This window comes from Haliotis asinina, chromosome 6 (genome assembly GCF_037392515.1).
Source record: "Haliotis asinina isolate JCU_RB_2024 chromosome 6, JCU_Hal_asi_v2, whole genome shotgun sequence".
Classification (NCBI taxonomy): Eukaryota; Metazoa; Mollusca; class Gastropoda; order Lepetellida; family Haliotidae; genus Haliotis; species Haliotis asinina.
This window is the reverse complement of record NC_090285.1, coordinates 40,792,121-40,806,651: the sequence shown is the minus strand read 5'-3', so window position 1 is coordinate 40,806,651 and position 14,531 is coordinate 40,792,121. Positions and strand designations below refer to the sequence as shown.

Below are 14,531 nucleotides of genomic sequence, written 5' to 3'. Positions count from 1 at the left end.
AATATTGAAGATTAGATTTAGAATTTATAACTTAGTACTTTACCTACCCAATAGCAATGTCCAAACAATGAAATATAATCAATCGACCGACCGACCGACCCATCCATCCATCCATCCATCCATCCATCCATCCATCCATTTTTGTCGCTTTCAAAACATATTTTCCTTTGAGTATCCTTTTGAATGATAGTTAGTGGTTTATTGTGCATGTGACCCAAACAATAATCACAAACGTGAAATGCGTCATGGAGGAAGTGAATGATTCACACAATTTAACTATACTAGAATGATATTGAACATATTAATACTACAGATGAAACACATAAACTTAAATGTCCTCCTGAGAGGGTAATTAAGTCCCGAAACAATTCAAGTAAATCTAAACATACTACTATTTTTAACTGCAGCATATATGTTATTTTGATTTATATGTAGATTGTCAAAAATTGCTAACATCCGAAGGTATGGTGTAAATCCAGCTAGGATCCATGCAGGTAGCAAACATACTGTAAGTCCCCATGGTCCCTAATATGGTGATCAAATCTATTGCCTGCGTTTACTTTGTATTGTCATGTACATAGTTAAAGTGTTTTAGATTTAATTAGTAGTTGTACCGTCCTTAGTTGACAGGTTTTTTTGTATAATTTACCTTTAATTATTATTAATCTTAACTTGATTTAGTCACGATGTAGTGGAAGTATTGCCGAAGTGATTTTAAATTCTAACTCACTCACCCACTCATAAACATAAATGCAAATACCCTGATTTATTTATCGTCTGTCTCCGTCTTTATGAGCCCCTGAATGCCCACAGCTATAAAATGTTGATAACTGGAAACTGAGGACTTCCAATGTTTCATCTCATTTGATTGGTTGGTTGGTTAGCTGTCAGATTTAGTTTAAAGATCTGATGATTTTGTGAAATATATTGAGGGAAGAAATAAGGGATCATATGGAAGGACGTGTTTTCCTTTGTGTTTTTCCAAGGCTTCATCAGAAGCTTTGTATCACATAGTTTGTGCAAAAACATGGACAAAAAGCACTTGCGCTTTCGTGTGATTCCTTATTGTTTTCCCTCAGTATAATTTGTTTGTATGGTTGCTGTTTAACCTTGCACTCAGCCAAATTCAAGCTGTTATATGGCAGCACTCTGTAAACAATAGAGGCTGGGATAACCCAGTGGTCAACAGCATGATTATCGATAAATATGATTGGAATACGACAACATGTCTCAACCAAGTCAACGATCGTGACCACCTGATCCCGTCAGTCGTATTTTACCACTAGCATGGGTTGCTGTGGACCAATTCTAAGATCTTTACGGGTCCATTTCATTTTCATTTGGGGGTTAATATCTGTACTATCATCATTAATGTAAACCTTCCCCTGAAAGTCAACTGTGGTCTTTCAGCAAAGCGACTTGCTATATAGTGAACGTGAATCCTACTGTTTCAAGGTCTTCAATATCGGCACGTAAATATATAGGCACGTAAAGAAGGTATTGTACCTGATGGAAGAGTGTTTGTGTTTTTGTGTGGATCTGTTATCGGTTGCACACAGTGAATGATAGGCTTACAGATGTCCTACTGGTTTTGTACATTTCATCTGGTAAACAGTGGCCGTGTTGGAATAAACTAATTATTATCAGATTTACTTTAAAAGTGACATATCTATTGTTTTAACTAGTGAATCTTCGAGTAAGACGCCATAGAATCATGACTTGAAAATATATGACGAAATGACAGTCACAGTTAAAAAATGAAGAACTAAAGGTTGCCGATAATGACGTCGGTTAGTTGTTGGGCTCTGTATTAATGGTGAGACGAGAATTTCATTTGCATGCACGTCTGATGTACCATATATATATAGTATTCCCAGAAATTATTGAGAATCATGTTGCGTCATGTAACTCATTACGTTTATTAACTTCTGGCGTTTTACTTACATAAACATGTTAAAACATCATGCTTTTACAGTCTCAATCTTGTTTTAGTACTTTGTTAGACCTCCTCGCTCAGCAATGCATGCCTGAATACGCCTAGGCACACTACCCATCAAAGTTTGTAGGTAATCGTGTGACAGGGTATCCCAATATTGGACCACCTCGGCCTTCATATCTTCAATATTTCTCAGTCCCTTTTGGTTTATTCTGTCCTTCATGACTCCCCACACATTCTAAATTGGGTTTAGGTCTGGGCTGTAACTGGGCCAGTCTAAAACTTGAACATTTTCGCCCGACAACCACTGTTTTGTGTAGCGTGCAGTGTGTTTTGGGTCATTATCATGCTGGAAAATCCAATCATCTTCATACAATGTTTGTGCTGTCGGAAGAAGGTGACCATTTAGAATGTCAACGTATCTTTCTTTTGTCAAGTTTCCCGTGAAAACACACAATGGCGTCACTCCGCGAGCCGATATGCCACCCCACATGTGAAACTTCGGGCTATGTTTTGGTCGCTGGTAGATAGGTTTGACAGTATCTTTGGTCCAAATTTTCACACAATTAGGGAAAAGCCAAACAGAACTTTCATCCGAAAAGAAAACATTATCCCAATCTTGATTTTCATGAGCCCGACACCAGTTTAAACGTTTTTCCTTTTGTGCATCTTTCATCAACGGCGAGGGAATTCCACGTTTTTTCACCCAATTAAGTCTCTGTAATTCTTGCCTAACTGTTTCATTGCATACCTGAGGACTTCCTCTGCTAATCATTTCATTTCTGATGTTCTCAACACTTTTCAATTTGCCCCTACTCACAATCTGCCCAAGTCTTCGGCGATCCACAACACTGAATTTCCTAGGCCGACCTGCCCCTGCTTTGTGCTCTATCCCGGTTCCTGTTTGAATATTCTTCAAAGTTCTGTATACTGTAGACAGAGGAATACCATGTCTACAAGCTAACACTTTAGCATCAGCCTCACCCCTTTCAAAATCATCTAGAATGAGCTTTCTTTTCTCTCTTGCTGTAAATTCTGCCATGTCAACACAGGAAGCCGTCTGCTCAGACAAGGGAGATAACTCTTGACGTAATGAGCTGCCTTTTAAGCCTTCAAGAGTTGTCTCCCTTATTTAGTATGCTTAGTGCATAGTGAAAGCCCTTTTTCCAATCTTAGCATCATTAGAAAAAAACAAAGATTTTCTCAATAATTTCTGGGAACACTGTATATAGATATTCGATCCAGACGTACATGATGTACATGACTTCTGGCTCTGTTGTTGTCAGCATATTACAAGAGATTTCTTGACACACATGTTCGACATCTCTAGGGCCAGTGCTGTCAACAATTCGCTTTCACAGACTGATCACACGATCCCGTAAGTCGCCGCTTATGAAACATGGACCAATCACCGGACCTGGTGTTTACCAGCCTTAATATCTATGTGTAGTGATTGTGCTATCTATGTATATAAATAAATATTCCGTCTCTTGATGATCGCTTGTATAAGCAGAATCGGATGCGTGACAGCAAGAAAAACACCTACTTGTTTCTATCAACATTGTGTGAGTGGCAATGGATAGTTGTATCTTGTCTTTTGCTCCCAATGAAATACATTTCTGTGGCTTCTTGAGATAGATTGTCTCCCGAAGTAAAATTGTGATGCAAAGTCATTACAGTCATATTTCAGAGATCCTCACCCAAGTGTCACCTTCTGTTGAAGACAAGTACGGACAGATAGTTTTGTTTTGAAAAGAAACTACAGTAAGCAGTAATCACATCTGTTGTTCTTCTTGACATACGTCATTGTATTTCAGGTAGTACGACCAGGTGTTGTTCATCCAGAACAACAGTAAACAGGTCGGTGTACCTCCATTCTCCCGGCTTCCCTGACAGTGTCGTCGTGAACAGCAGCTCTGTTGTTAGGATCATATGTCAGACTTTACAAGTAGAACAACTCATGAGGTCAGGGATGCTGAACATCTCAAGTGACGGGAGACAACTCTGGACATACGTGTATCTTGATCAATACAACAGAAGACAAGGAAAAGGAAGGCATTTATTAAAGGATGTTGTATCATCGTCGTCACCATGGCGCGTCAGTGTGTCATTACTGTAAACCTAAATTGGAATTTCTGGCCATGGGTAGGAGGCACCCGTAAATAGCCACCTGTGGGTGCTGGTAACGCTAAGTGCTCTTCTTCCGTGTGGACCCGGGACAGAATGTGTCCACAGCACCTCATTGCTGGTCGTAAGAGGCGACCAAATTTTTGCCGTGGGTTACGTCCCGTGTCAGTGGAGGACGGTAGTCTGGTGGCCGGTAATCGACCCGATTCTATCAACCGGCTGGTCACGCCAAGTCCTGTGTATGGACTTATATTTATATGTCATTACACTAATTTCTTTGGAAAATGTTTTACTTGTGGTCTCGGCAGAATTGTTCATATAAGGCTTCTATGACTTTGAAATATGATATTTTGCTCTTTGCCTAGAGTCTTATGCCCAGAAGGCGGTGGCTCATGGGCCAATCTGGTGGATTTGTTATTTATAACTCTTCTGCTGGAGTACATCATCCGAGTATACTCGGTGCAGCAGGTTGGAGACCCACTTGTTTTCAGCATTGTCCTTGTGATACTCCGTGGTGGGTGGGGAGCTCGGATGATGAACCTTCTACCCTAACTATGGAATGCAACCCCCATACTTGAGCCACTTGACAAGTCACCTTCAAAACTGTACCCGTTTGCAGTGTCAAAAGGTGTACAAGGTATTGTAGGTGAGGTCGGAAATACCAAACGGTTGCGTTCAGGCTATTTGCTCATCGAATGCAACAGGAAACAACAATAGACAAATCTGATGTCAGCACAGCTGTTTGTTGGAATGCCTGTTTTGATATCCCTCAAAGAACTTTGAACAATAGCAAAGGAATTGTCAGAGACAGAAATCACCTATTTGCAGATATGGGTGAGTTAGATATAGTCACACAAATGAAAGAACAAGGATTGACTTTTGTGAAACGATTCACAACCCGTAAAAACACTGAAACTAAACCAGCAAACACTTACCTATTTCATTTTTCTTATCCAACAGCTCCAAAATCAATTAAAGCAGGATATTGTCCTCTCAACGTTGATACTTATATTCCTAATCCGTTGAGATGTTTTAAATGCCAAAGGTATGGTCATGGCGTAAACAACTGCACAAATTATATTACGTGTGCTCACTGCAGCGAAAAAACCCATGTTACTAAAGACTGTGACAACAGCTTTAAAAATGCACCAACTGCTCTGGAACACATTCATCTTTTTCAAAAGAATGTCCGATCTGGAAACAACTAATGGAGATTAATAAAATTACATTCACAAGGAATCTTAGTTTTGCGGATGCCTATAAACTTGTTGTTAACACACCAGAACCAAACGACTCCTATGCTTCAGTTACGAGAACAGGAACCAATCAAACTGTAACTTCAACTGTGTCCACTTCATCAACACAATGCCAAACTAATTTGACATGTTTGAACACTTTTGCGCCCGAAGTCTTCTCTCCCGACCAGTCAACGCAAACTGTTGTATCCACATCAACAACAACTGCTTGAGCAGAAGTTCAATCTCGGCCATCTTCCAAGGAACAATCATCATGACAACCCATTTCCACACTTTCCTCTGGGAATAATGGGAAGCAGCAGCTATCAAAACAAAACAAAAATCAAAACAATAAACGAACCTGCAAACAAATACCATGATGGCAGAACCTCAAAAGCGGCAAAAATCAAATCCAAATATATAATAAGTTTGGATCTTTCGAAGACATGGATGTCTCTGAAAACATCCAGTGTTGGGCTCGTAGCTTATCGCCCACAAAGAAAGACAAGGGGTAGATTCCCAATCAACCCACCATAGAAATTGTTTCTTCATGTATCGTCCAGTGGAAATGTAGAGGACTAAAGACCAACTTCAGTGAATTACAGCTGTTGATTCGGGATTTACAACCATCAGCTTTCTGCTTTACAGGAAGCTTACCAAAAGCAGGCAGATAATTTTAACTTACGTTGGTTCATTGGATATAATTGTTTTTGTCCAACAGGTGATAGGGCCACTGGGGAATCCTCAGTCCTCGTTAAGCAGAATGTTATTCACAGCCCTGTCTCACTTACAACTAATCTGCAAGCCGTCGCAGTGAGGCTTACTCTTCCTGATGCCTTCACAATATGCTCGTTGTACATTCCGCCTTCTTCAACACTTCAACTGTCTGATTTGCAAGCTCTCTATGACCAGCTTCCGAAACCCTGTATAATAATGGGTGATCTCAATGGCCATAATCCACTGTGGGATGGTACAAATATAAAAACTAAACGTTAAACACTGGAAGAGTATCTCCAATAATGATTTGTGTGTATGCAATGATGATTCGAGCACTTATCTGCATCCTGCAACCGGCACCTACTCTTCTCTGGATTTGTCTCTTGCAGACTCTACTCTACTTAATTGGTCAGTCCACAATGACCGTTGTGGAAGTGATCACTTTCCAACAATATTATCAGCTATTTCTATCTATCTATGTATCAACATGAGAAACAAGCTTCTCTATTCAGATGCTGTTAAGACCCTAAGCCCTCCCAGGCCCCAGATCTCCCACCATGAAAGAGAGCCAATCACACCACAAGCCGATACCACTGGTCGCCGACCGAAGGATGATGACGTCATCATTGAGCATGTTACTCAAGACTCTCACAAGGACACCAACTATCAGGGGATAACAGTTCAGGTCAACGGGACTACTGACTGCAACGAGAACACGCAGCGAACAGTTAACTTCTCAGGTCACTGGGAGAGAGCTTTTACCGGTGAATCACGATCCTGAACCAAACGCCTAGTACTCTCTTATGTCAAAGCCACTCAGCCATTTGATGTCGTCCAAGATGCAATCAAAGACTATGTCCAAACCAGAGGTATTACTGTGAGCAAAATAACACTGCTAAAACACTGGAAAGGGCATAATCCCACATATACATTAGTGAAAAATGTTCCGTTACAATGTGCAAAAATCATTCTTGATGAAGATGAATTTTGGCCAGAAAATGTAAACTGCCGTGAATGGGTTCCGCAAAAGTATTGGTACGCACAAGATAGTGACTACACGAGATCAGACAACAACCAAGAATGATGTGCTTGAACCTTGCCATCGACGTATATGTGTGGTCAATATTTGTGGTCTTAACAACAGCATATCTGACCTGAAGACTAGACTAACATACGTGGATGTCATGCTCGTTTGTGAAACATGGCTGGATGAAGTTAACTCTCGGCAACTAACTGATACCGACCCTAACTTCGATGTTGTTTACAAAAGTTCACAATGTGCAACTACTTCAAGAGGAACGGGGGGTTTAGCTAGGTTTATTAGAAAACAGCATGAACGTATGACATCAAGCCTCTGGACACATCTGAAAGTGACGGAGCGATAGGAGTTGAGTTGAAATCTAAAACGCGTGATGGCGCCATGTTTATTTTTGGAAATTACTTACCCTCAACAAATGCACTAGATGCTGAATACTACGACGCATTGAATTACTCTATGGCACTCTACGACAAGCATTCAAATGATGGTGATACTATTCTGTTGGGAGACTTTAATGCCGATGTCAGATCTTGTGACAGTAATCTGAAGAGACGTGCCAAATACCTACACAGATGTCTACAAGAACGGCACCTTCTATCCGCTATCCCTACTAATGATCAGTCTCTATATACCTTCACCACTACGTGTAAATCATCACGTACCATGACTGACTATGTCTTAATGAACACAGATTATGTATCAAATCTGATGGGATACATAATAGACACTAGCATTATCTATAATGTATCAACTATATGACTACCCAGAAAAGCGCTACCACAGTGAACGATTGCATTGTAGGAAAGCCAACAAGGTAGATCTGATGCTATACAGGTATGAAACCGAGAACTGCTTCAGGAACACTACTCTCGACAGATCTCAGTACGGATCTCCCGAAGAGTACATCAACAGCTACAATGAATTTATTACACAGTCACTTCACTCATCAGGATCAATTAGTATTCCAACATCGAAGTATCAAGCACACCCGAAGCCATACTGGACGAAGGACAATCTTGAACCTTAACACACACAGATGAGACAATGTCGACGACAGTGACGCGAGTCTGGAAAGTCACATGGTGACACAGATGAACATTATATCAAATACAAAGAAGCTAAGCGAATATTCCGAAGAGAACATCGTCGGTCGAAACAACAACAACTGAACGACAAACTTACTGAAATCTCAAAGGCCGCCGAAGTTGACATTCAAGAATACTATCGAGTAACTCAAGGCAGAAAGGTTATGTTACTAAGTTAACTTATCAGGGCCAGTGCTCAAAAGAACCACAGGACATCTGTTCGATGTTTGGAAACTATTTAAGTGAGCTTGCTACACTAGTTATGCTCGACAATTTTGATAGAGAATTTGCATCGCAGGTATCAGAAACTGTTGACTCTTTTTGCAATGAATCACTCTGTGACTCGTTACATTCACCTCTAACGAAACCAGTGACATCTAGTGAGATATGGACTGTTGTAAAATCACTAAAACCAGGTAAATCTCCCGGACGTGATGACATTACCAACGAACACATGAAACGTGCAGGAAGATCACTTTTTATTCACCTATCAGTCATGTTTAATAATATGATAAAATACGAATGTGTACCCTCTTCATATCATATCGTTAAAATCCTGCCAATACACAAAGGCCACGTCAAAACTAAAACGGACCCGGGCAATTACAGGGGGATAACCCTTACTTTGGTGCTCAGCAAACCTTTTGAACGCCTCCTACTAAACAGAGCTGAAAAAAAGTTTTTACGCATCCACTTCAATTTGGATTTCGAAAAAAAAACGCCGGAGCAGGGACATACGGAAACGTATTAGGCCCCGGTGAAAAATTTGTTTTGTTTCATTATCTCCTAGGTAGGAGATACTATCTCCTACGTAGGACTTAATATCTCCTACGTAGGACTTAGTACTTCATATCTCCTAAATAGGACTTAGTATGTATATCGGTAAAGACGCCACTGTATCATTGTAAAGGGTGGTACGTGACGCGATTGTCTTGTGTTCCTCAAAGAAGTACAAAACACAAACAAAAAGACCTGGGCCTAGATTTTCGAAGCTTTCGTAGCGTTAAGATAGTCGTAAGTGCCAAACATTAACATTAACTTACGTGTACCTTAACGCTAGGAGATATTCTAGCACGTCTGCTTCTATCTGCAGTGGCAATAAGATCTGGAAGGACCGGTGCACGAAAGGGCCACATAACAGTAGAACTTCAGTGCTCTGTTAATGAAAGGATACATGTGACGGAAGAACGGTATGGGTTCGGTGAAACAAACTCATGTCTATTTCCAACTAACGGATCGTGTAAGGAGGTCCTCCAGACTTCCATTCATGGCTTGGCCGTAAACTGCAATGGAAAGGAGTCGTGTAACGAGACGGCGTCTCCAGTTACCTGTAACTTTGCCGCAACTGCTCATGCAGAGGTTCATTATAAGTGCATCAATGGTAAGACTTGAAATATGCTTAATATGAATTACATACATGGCTTATCATAACTGTAATTTTGTTTTTGTATATAAACCACGTTCTGTGTTTCCAAATTGTAACTAATGTTACAAAGTTACCAAATGTGGTATTGTAAAGATTTCGTTACAAGCATAAGTATATTTTTATCCCCATTTACCACTTAAAACCTTTCGACTTGAGGTGAATGGCGCAAACGTTTTCTTTTCTAATGCCTTTCATAGAAATAGCAAAGGAAATATGTACTGTATATATACTGTATGTGCTTAAGATTAGCAGTTACTCCTAATTACTAACTGTGCACCTACAACTGTTGGTGTACCAGTATAATCTTGTCTGCAATATTGTTTCTTAACTCTAACTTTGTAATTATCTTCACCACAGCCACCCGAAAGACATGCTCCAAAGGAATATTTTATTATGATCATCTTACACAAAAATCGACTTACAGGCTGCATCTTGTTTTGCATTCTGTCCTTGCTAATAGTTGATTGACCCCTAATTGATTCGCCACCCCCACAACAGAATACACTTGATGTCTTAGGAATAAGACGTTGGCAAAGACACAGTTGCATAAACTTCATCTTCAACAGTAGACAGTGCTTACATAATGCGGCTTCTCATTGACAGTATCCAAACCTTTTCTGGTTAACTGAATACTGGGTTTTTTACATCCTGATCTAAACATTGTAAACATTTATTTATATGAAATAATACATAATATAATTGAGTTACCAAAGGAGTATATAGTATGCGTCGAAGAAATGATTTTGCTAACAATGTTACGCAGAATAAAAAAAAGTAAAATTATGATGTGTTTCAATGTTCTCTCTTTTTTAACCCCTCCCCCCCCCCCACCCCCACAAATTACAGCGCCATATGTAAGGATTTGAACAATCTTCTTATCAAAAATAGGAAAAGCATCAGAAAAAACACATATTGTACCGTCTTATTAATGCTTTTACAGGCCAAACTAGTTTGTTCAGAAAGGAAAGATTTTTACATGCTCCAGTTCGGATGAATTTAGCCGACACCAAAAGTCCAAGATACTTGTAAACATTTACAGTTTCCATTGGAGATAACAAATAATAAAAAGTAGATAAAATAAAAGAAATCTAAGAAATCCAAAATAAAGCCCAAATAAATGAGCAACTCCTACCCACAACGGAAGCATTGGCAGGTATTTTATAGTTTTAAAATGTCAGCAAATCGACAGCTTCGTAAAATTAATTTCGTTAACAAAAGGAGCGATGTTGGTTCAATCACATGTTCTGCTTATCTTATCCTTGCAGATAGTATGGACATCTGCGGCTTGAACACTATGATCGTAGCAAACGAGTCTGTGTACCTTCACCCTCCAGGCTATCCATACAGTGTTGGGTTGAACAACAGCTGCGTGGTGAGGGTCGCTGGGAAAGGCATCCAGTTGACAATAGCTGAGCAGAGTTTGAATGGGGGCACCTTGACCATTTCAGGCAACGGCAATAAAAAGTGGTCAAATGTGAACGCAACACTATACAACAGAAAACTGACAGAACAATCTTCAGAAGTTGCAATATTTTACACTGATGGCGGCAATGATAGGTCAAACGTGTGGAAAAGTGTTATTGGTAAGTATAATACTTTTTCACATTTAACCATAAGTTGTATCTCTGTTGTATTATGTCACTTATCTTTCTTTTGTCGTATATAGATTTATTTCAATGAATTATTACAAGCTGCGCATGGATCTGATAACTCATTTTAATCTTTGAGTACCCGTTGTATTGGTTGTATGGTTCAACATATACTTTGCAGTTTGTAACGGAGAATCTGACAAATGGCTTCATCCCTAGGTTCAAGCCCAGTGTCTGTAACGTTCAACGGAGGAATGCTTACGTCAACGGTGACTTCAACCTTATTGGTCCCTATGTCTGAAGGATCCATGCCTCAACATGACGTATCCAGTCAAAGGATGTCGGTAACGCAATCAGTAATGCCAGCAAACACCCTCTTCACTAACACACAAACAATATCAACTGTGTCAAGAAGTGTCCTCTTTACCACCATGGGTACGTATTTTTGCGTTAAAAATCTCTGTGCGTAACCAGTTCAGTGAGATAGTATATATTTAATACAACTCGTTTAAATGCCATTATAGCACATGGACCGCGTGTCAGACCTCGTATCAGAAGGTTCGTGGTCCTAATCACAAGAGATGAGTAGGAAAAATTGTGAGAATAGCTCCCACGACCACTTCTGATGCAGGTAAATACATCATGACGTATTTTACATGTGTATCAAAACAATGTTTGCAAAGGTTTGAGATATTAATAAAAGTTTGATACAAGAGCGCACCCTTCACCTTCTGAAGAGTTCCCCATGAATGACACATACTGCTCTTATTTTGAGAAACTTAAATAACACAGATTTATTGTAACAACCCCTTGCAATAATCACAGAAACCATGACAGTTGGAATGACACTGAACGAAACAACTCATACTCCACAGACTCCAGACGAATCTGATGAAGGTTAGCTCATTTCAGTCCGAATCAATGAATATCGTGCAAGTACTAGTATCATATGGCTTGTTCTTGTAGATTATGTATAATGAGAAAAAAACCTATTACAATGTACTTCTAACCTTTGTTTGAACCGAAGTATTTCCTTTAAAAGGACATTGAATATATTTCACCACCAAATCTATTTTCAATATAGGATTTACAATACATTCCAATGTACAATATAGGAATATAACCAGGTCCATAGGGAAAAGGATTATGTCTTTGTACTGGTGACCTGCTCTTAGAAAATGTGTTGCTTACGATTCATTGATATAAAAACATTTCTAAATACTCACATTATATAGATTTTAAACTAAATGTCTTGTTCTTACAGATGTGGTTGTCATCGTTGCTTCTATCTATGCGTGTTGTGGGGTCGTTGTCATAGTTGTCGTGGTAGTCGCAGTAGTTCTGTGCAGGTAGGCTTATGATATTCACCTTGAATCAAGTAACAGAGATAGAATATATATTGAAAGATGAGGATCCTCTGTGTTGTATCCCTTGTGATGAAAGAATCGCGGTCAAGCATGTCTTGCTGAGTATTCCATCATAAAGGACAACTATTTCAAATAACTAACTATGAAGCATTGTTTCAACAGTACCAGTTCTCATTTTTGATTACATTTTTAAAAGAATTAGATGTGTGAACTGATTTGTAAATAGATAAATATTTTATAATTGGACGTTTAAATTAGTAACTCAAATTGTTAGTGGCTGTACTCTCAAAGGGGGGTTAAATTACTGTAAATTATTGTCCTCCTGGGAGGATACGTTAGTCCCAAAACATCTGATGAGAAATCCACACGCACGCACGCACGCGCCCGTCAAGGCATGATAATTATTATGGTGATCATTATGACCACCATTATCCCAAATAAGATGTTGGGGTGTCAGCACGACACCCGTTTCCCCACCCCTCAAGCCCTCCAAGATTACCCCCATCCCTTTCAGGATTACTTCACACCAATTAAGCAATATTCACTACCCTTCCAGCATTACTCCTCATTCATCCAGCATTACTCATCCATGCAGCAATACTCCTATTCCTTTCAGTATTACTCCCCACCCTTTAATTACTGTAATTGTTACTCATTCTTACGAACATTCATTTGACTAGTTGGTACGGAATATTCGTTATGTGTGATTGTGTTCCAGGTGTAAAACAGATAAAGTTATTCGTTCTGCAACTTTTGGAGGCATTGACAGACCTCTGGGGCTCATCTCTCCTCACGACAGGACACCGTATGGTTAGCGAAAGCATAATGGCAGCCAACATTATTTCAGCATAGATCCAGCATTTGTCCCTGGACATGCGGATATGTCATTAAACACAGAATCAAGAGGCCACGAAGGAACCAGGACACTGCGAGCACAGGACGGCTACTCTGTAGTCTTGCTACGCAGCTCTAGATTAAACCTGACAGAAAATAACACATTTACGATCAAGCATCCGAGGAATATTCCGTCACCAGTTAACCCAAATGTTTCAAATGAAGACAACGATGTCGAAGACACTGAGTCACCTGGTACACGTGCCCTGAAACTTGAATCGATGGACAGTTTTCAGTTTGATCTTGGAAACAGTTCAAAATCAACATGTTCTATGACCGAAAGCGATGTCTACAGTGGGGGACCTCCTAATACAGAGAACTATGATGTCAGTACAGATCACGGCATCCAGGATAAAGAAAGTACGCCTGTAGATGAGTTGTATCATGTAGAAGAACATGCCAAGAGCGGCACTATTAAAGGGATGGTTGATAATGACATATATGAGACTTCTGGATTTGACACTACAGTTTGAGAACAGAGCGATGAATGTGAGGACGTGTCTGTTTCAGCTACCCAAGATATAAATTCAGCGGGATCACCTAAAGAGGAGGCTGACATGATGTCTAATGACCTCTACCACAGTTTCGTCTAAACTATGCATTACAGTTATGTTCCTGATTCTATGGCCACCCGGGCATAGATGCCAGGCATTATATGTAAATATATCATTTGAGACATAAACATTATGAATCGATAAATATACATACTCACATATAGCACACGGATATATCACTTGTAAACCTTGTATAAAATCTTTGTTAAATGTCTTACATATGCTTCATGACAATATAAGGGTGTACACTGTATTCATCCGGCATTAATATTATTATAACTTGTGCTTGGGAGGACAGTCTGGAGGATACTTATCTCCTTTGAGTGTAGGTACGATTGATTGTCCTGTATCATGTGAAGTTAGTTTAACAGTTCTGTATTTCAGTAATATCACAACACGTCCAGTTATTGTGGCAGGTGCAAGGGTTATTAGACGCTTCCTTCATGAATGGGTGAAACCCGCAAAACGTGCTAAGGAAGAGGTTGACATGATATCTGATAACGGCTATCACAGTTTCGTCTAAACCATGCACGCTCATTGCACTCGATTATGTTTCCTTTCT

General features: G+C 39.7%; 2 protein-coding genes across 2 annotated transcripts in view; both read left to right on the top strand.

The window, feature by feature from the left end:
• Positions 1–14,531, top strand: part of LOC137288048 (uncharacterized) — a 129,141-nt gene that overhangs the window by 39,571 nt on the left and 75,039 nt on the right. The window lies entirely within an intron of this gene.
• LOC137288052 (uncharacterized) overlaps positions 1–14,531 on the top strand; it is a 34,961-nt gene that overhangs the window by 9,670 nt on the left and 10,760 nt on the right. The window lies entirely within an intron of this gene.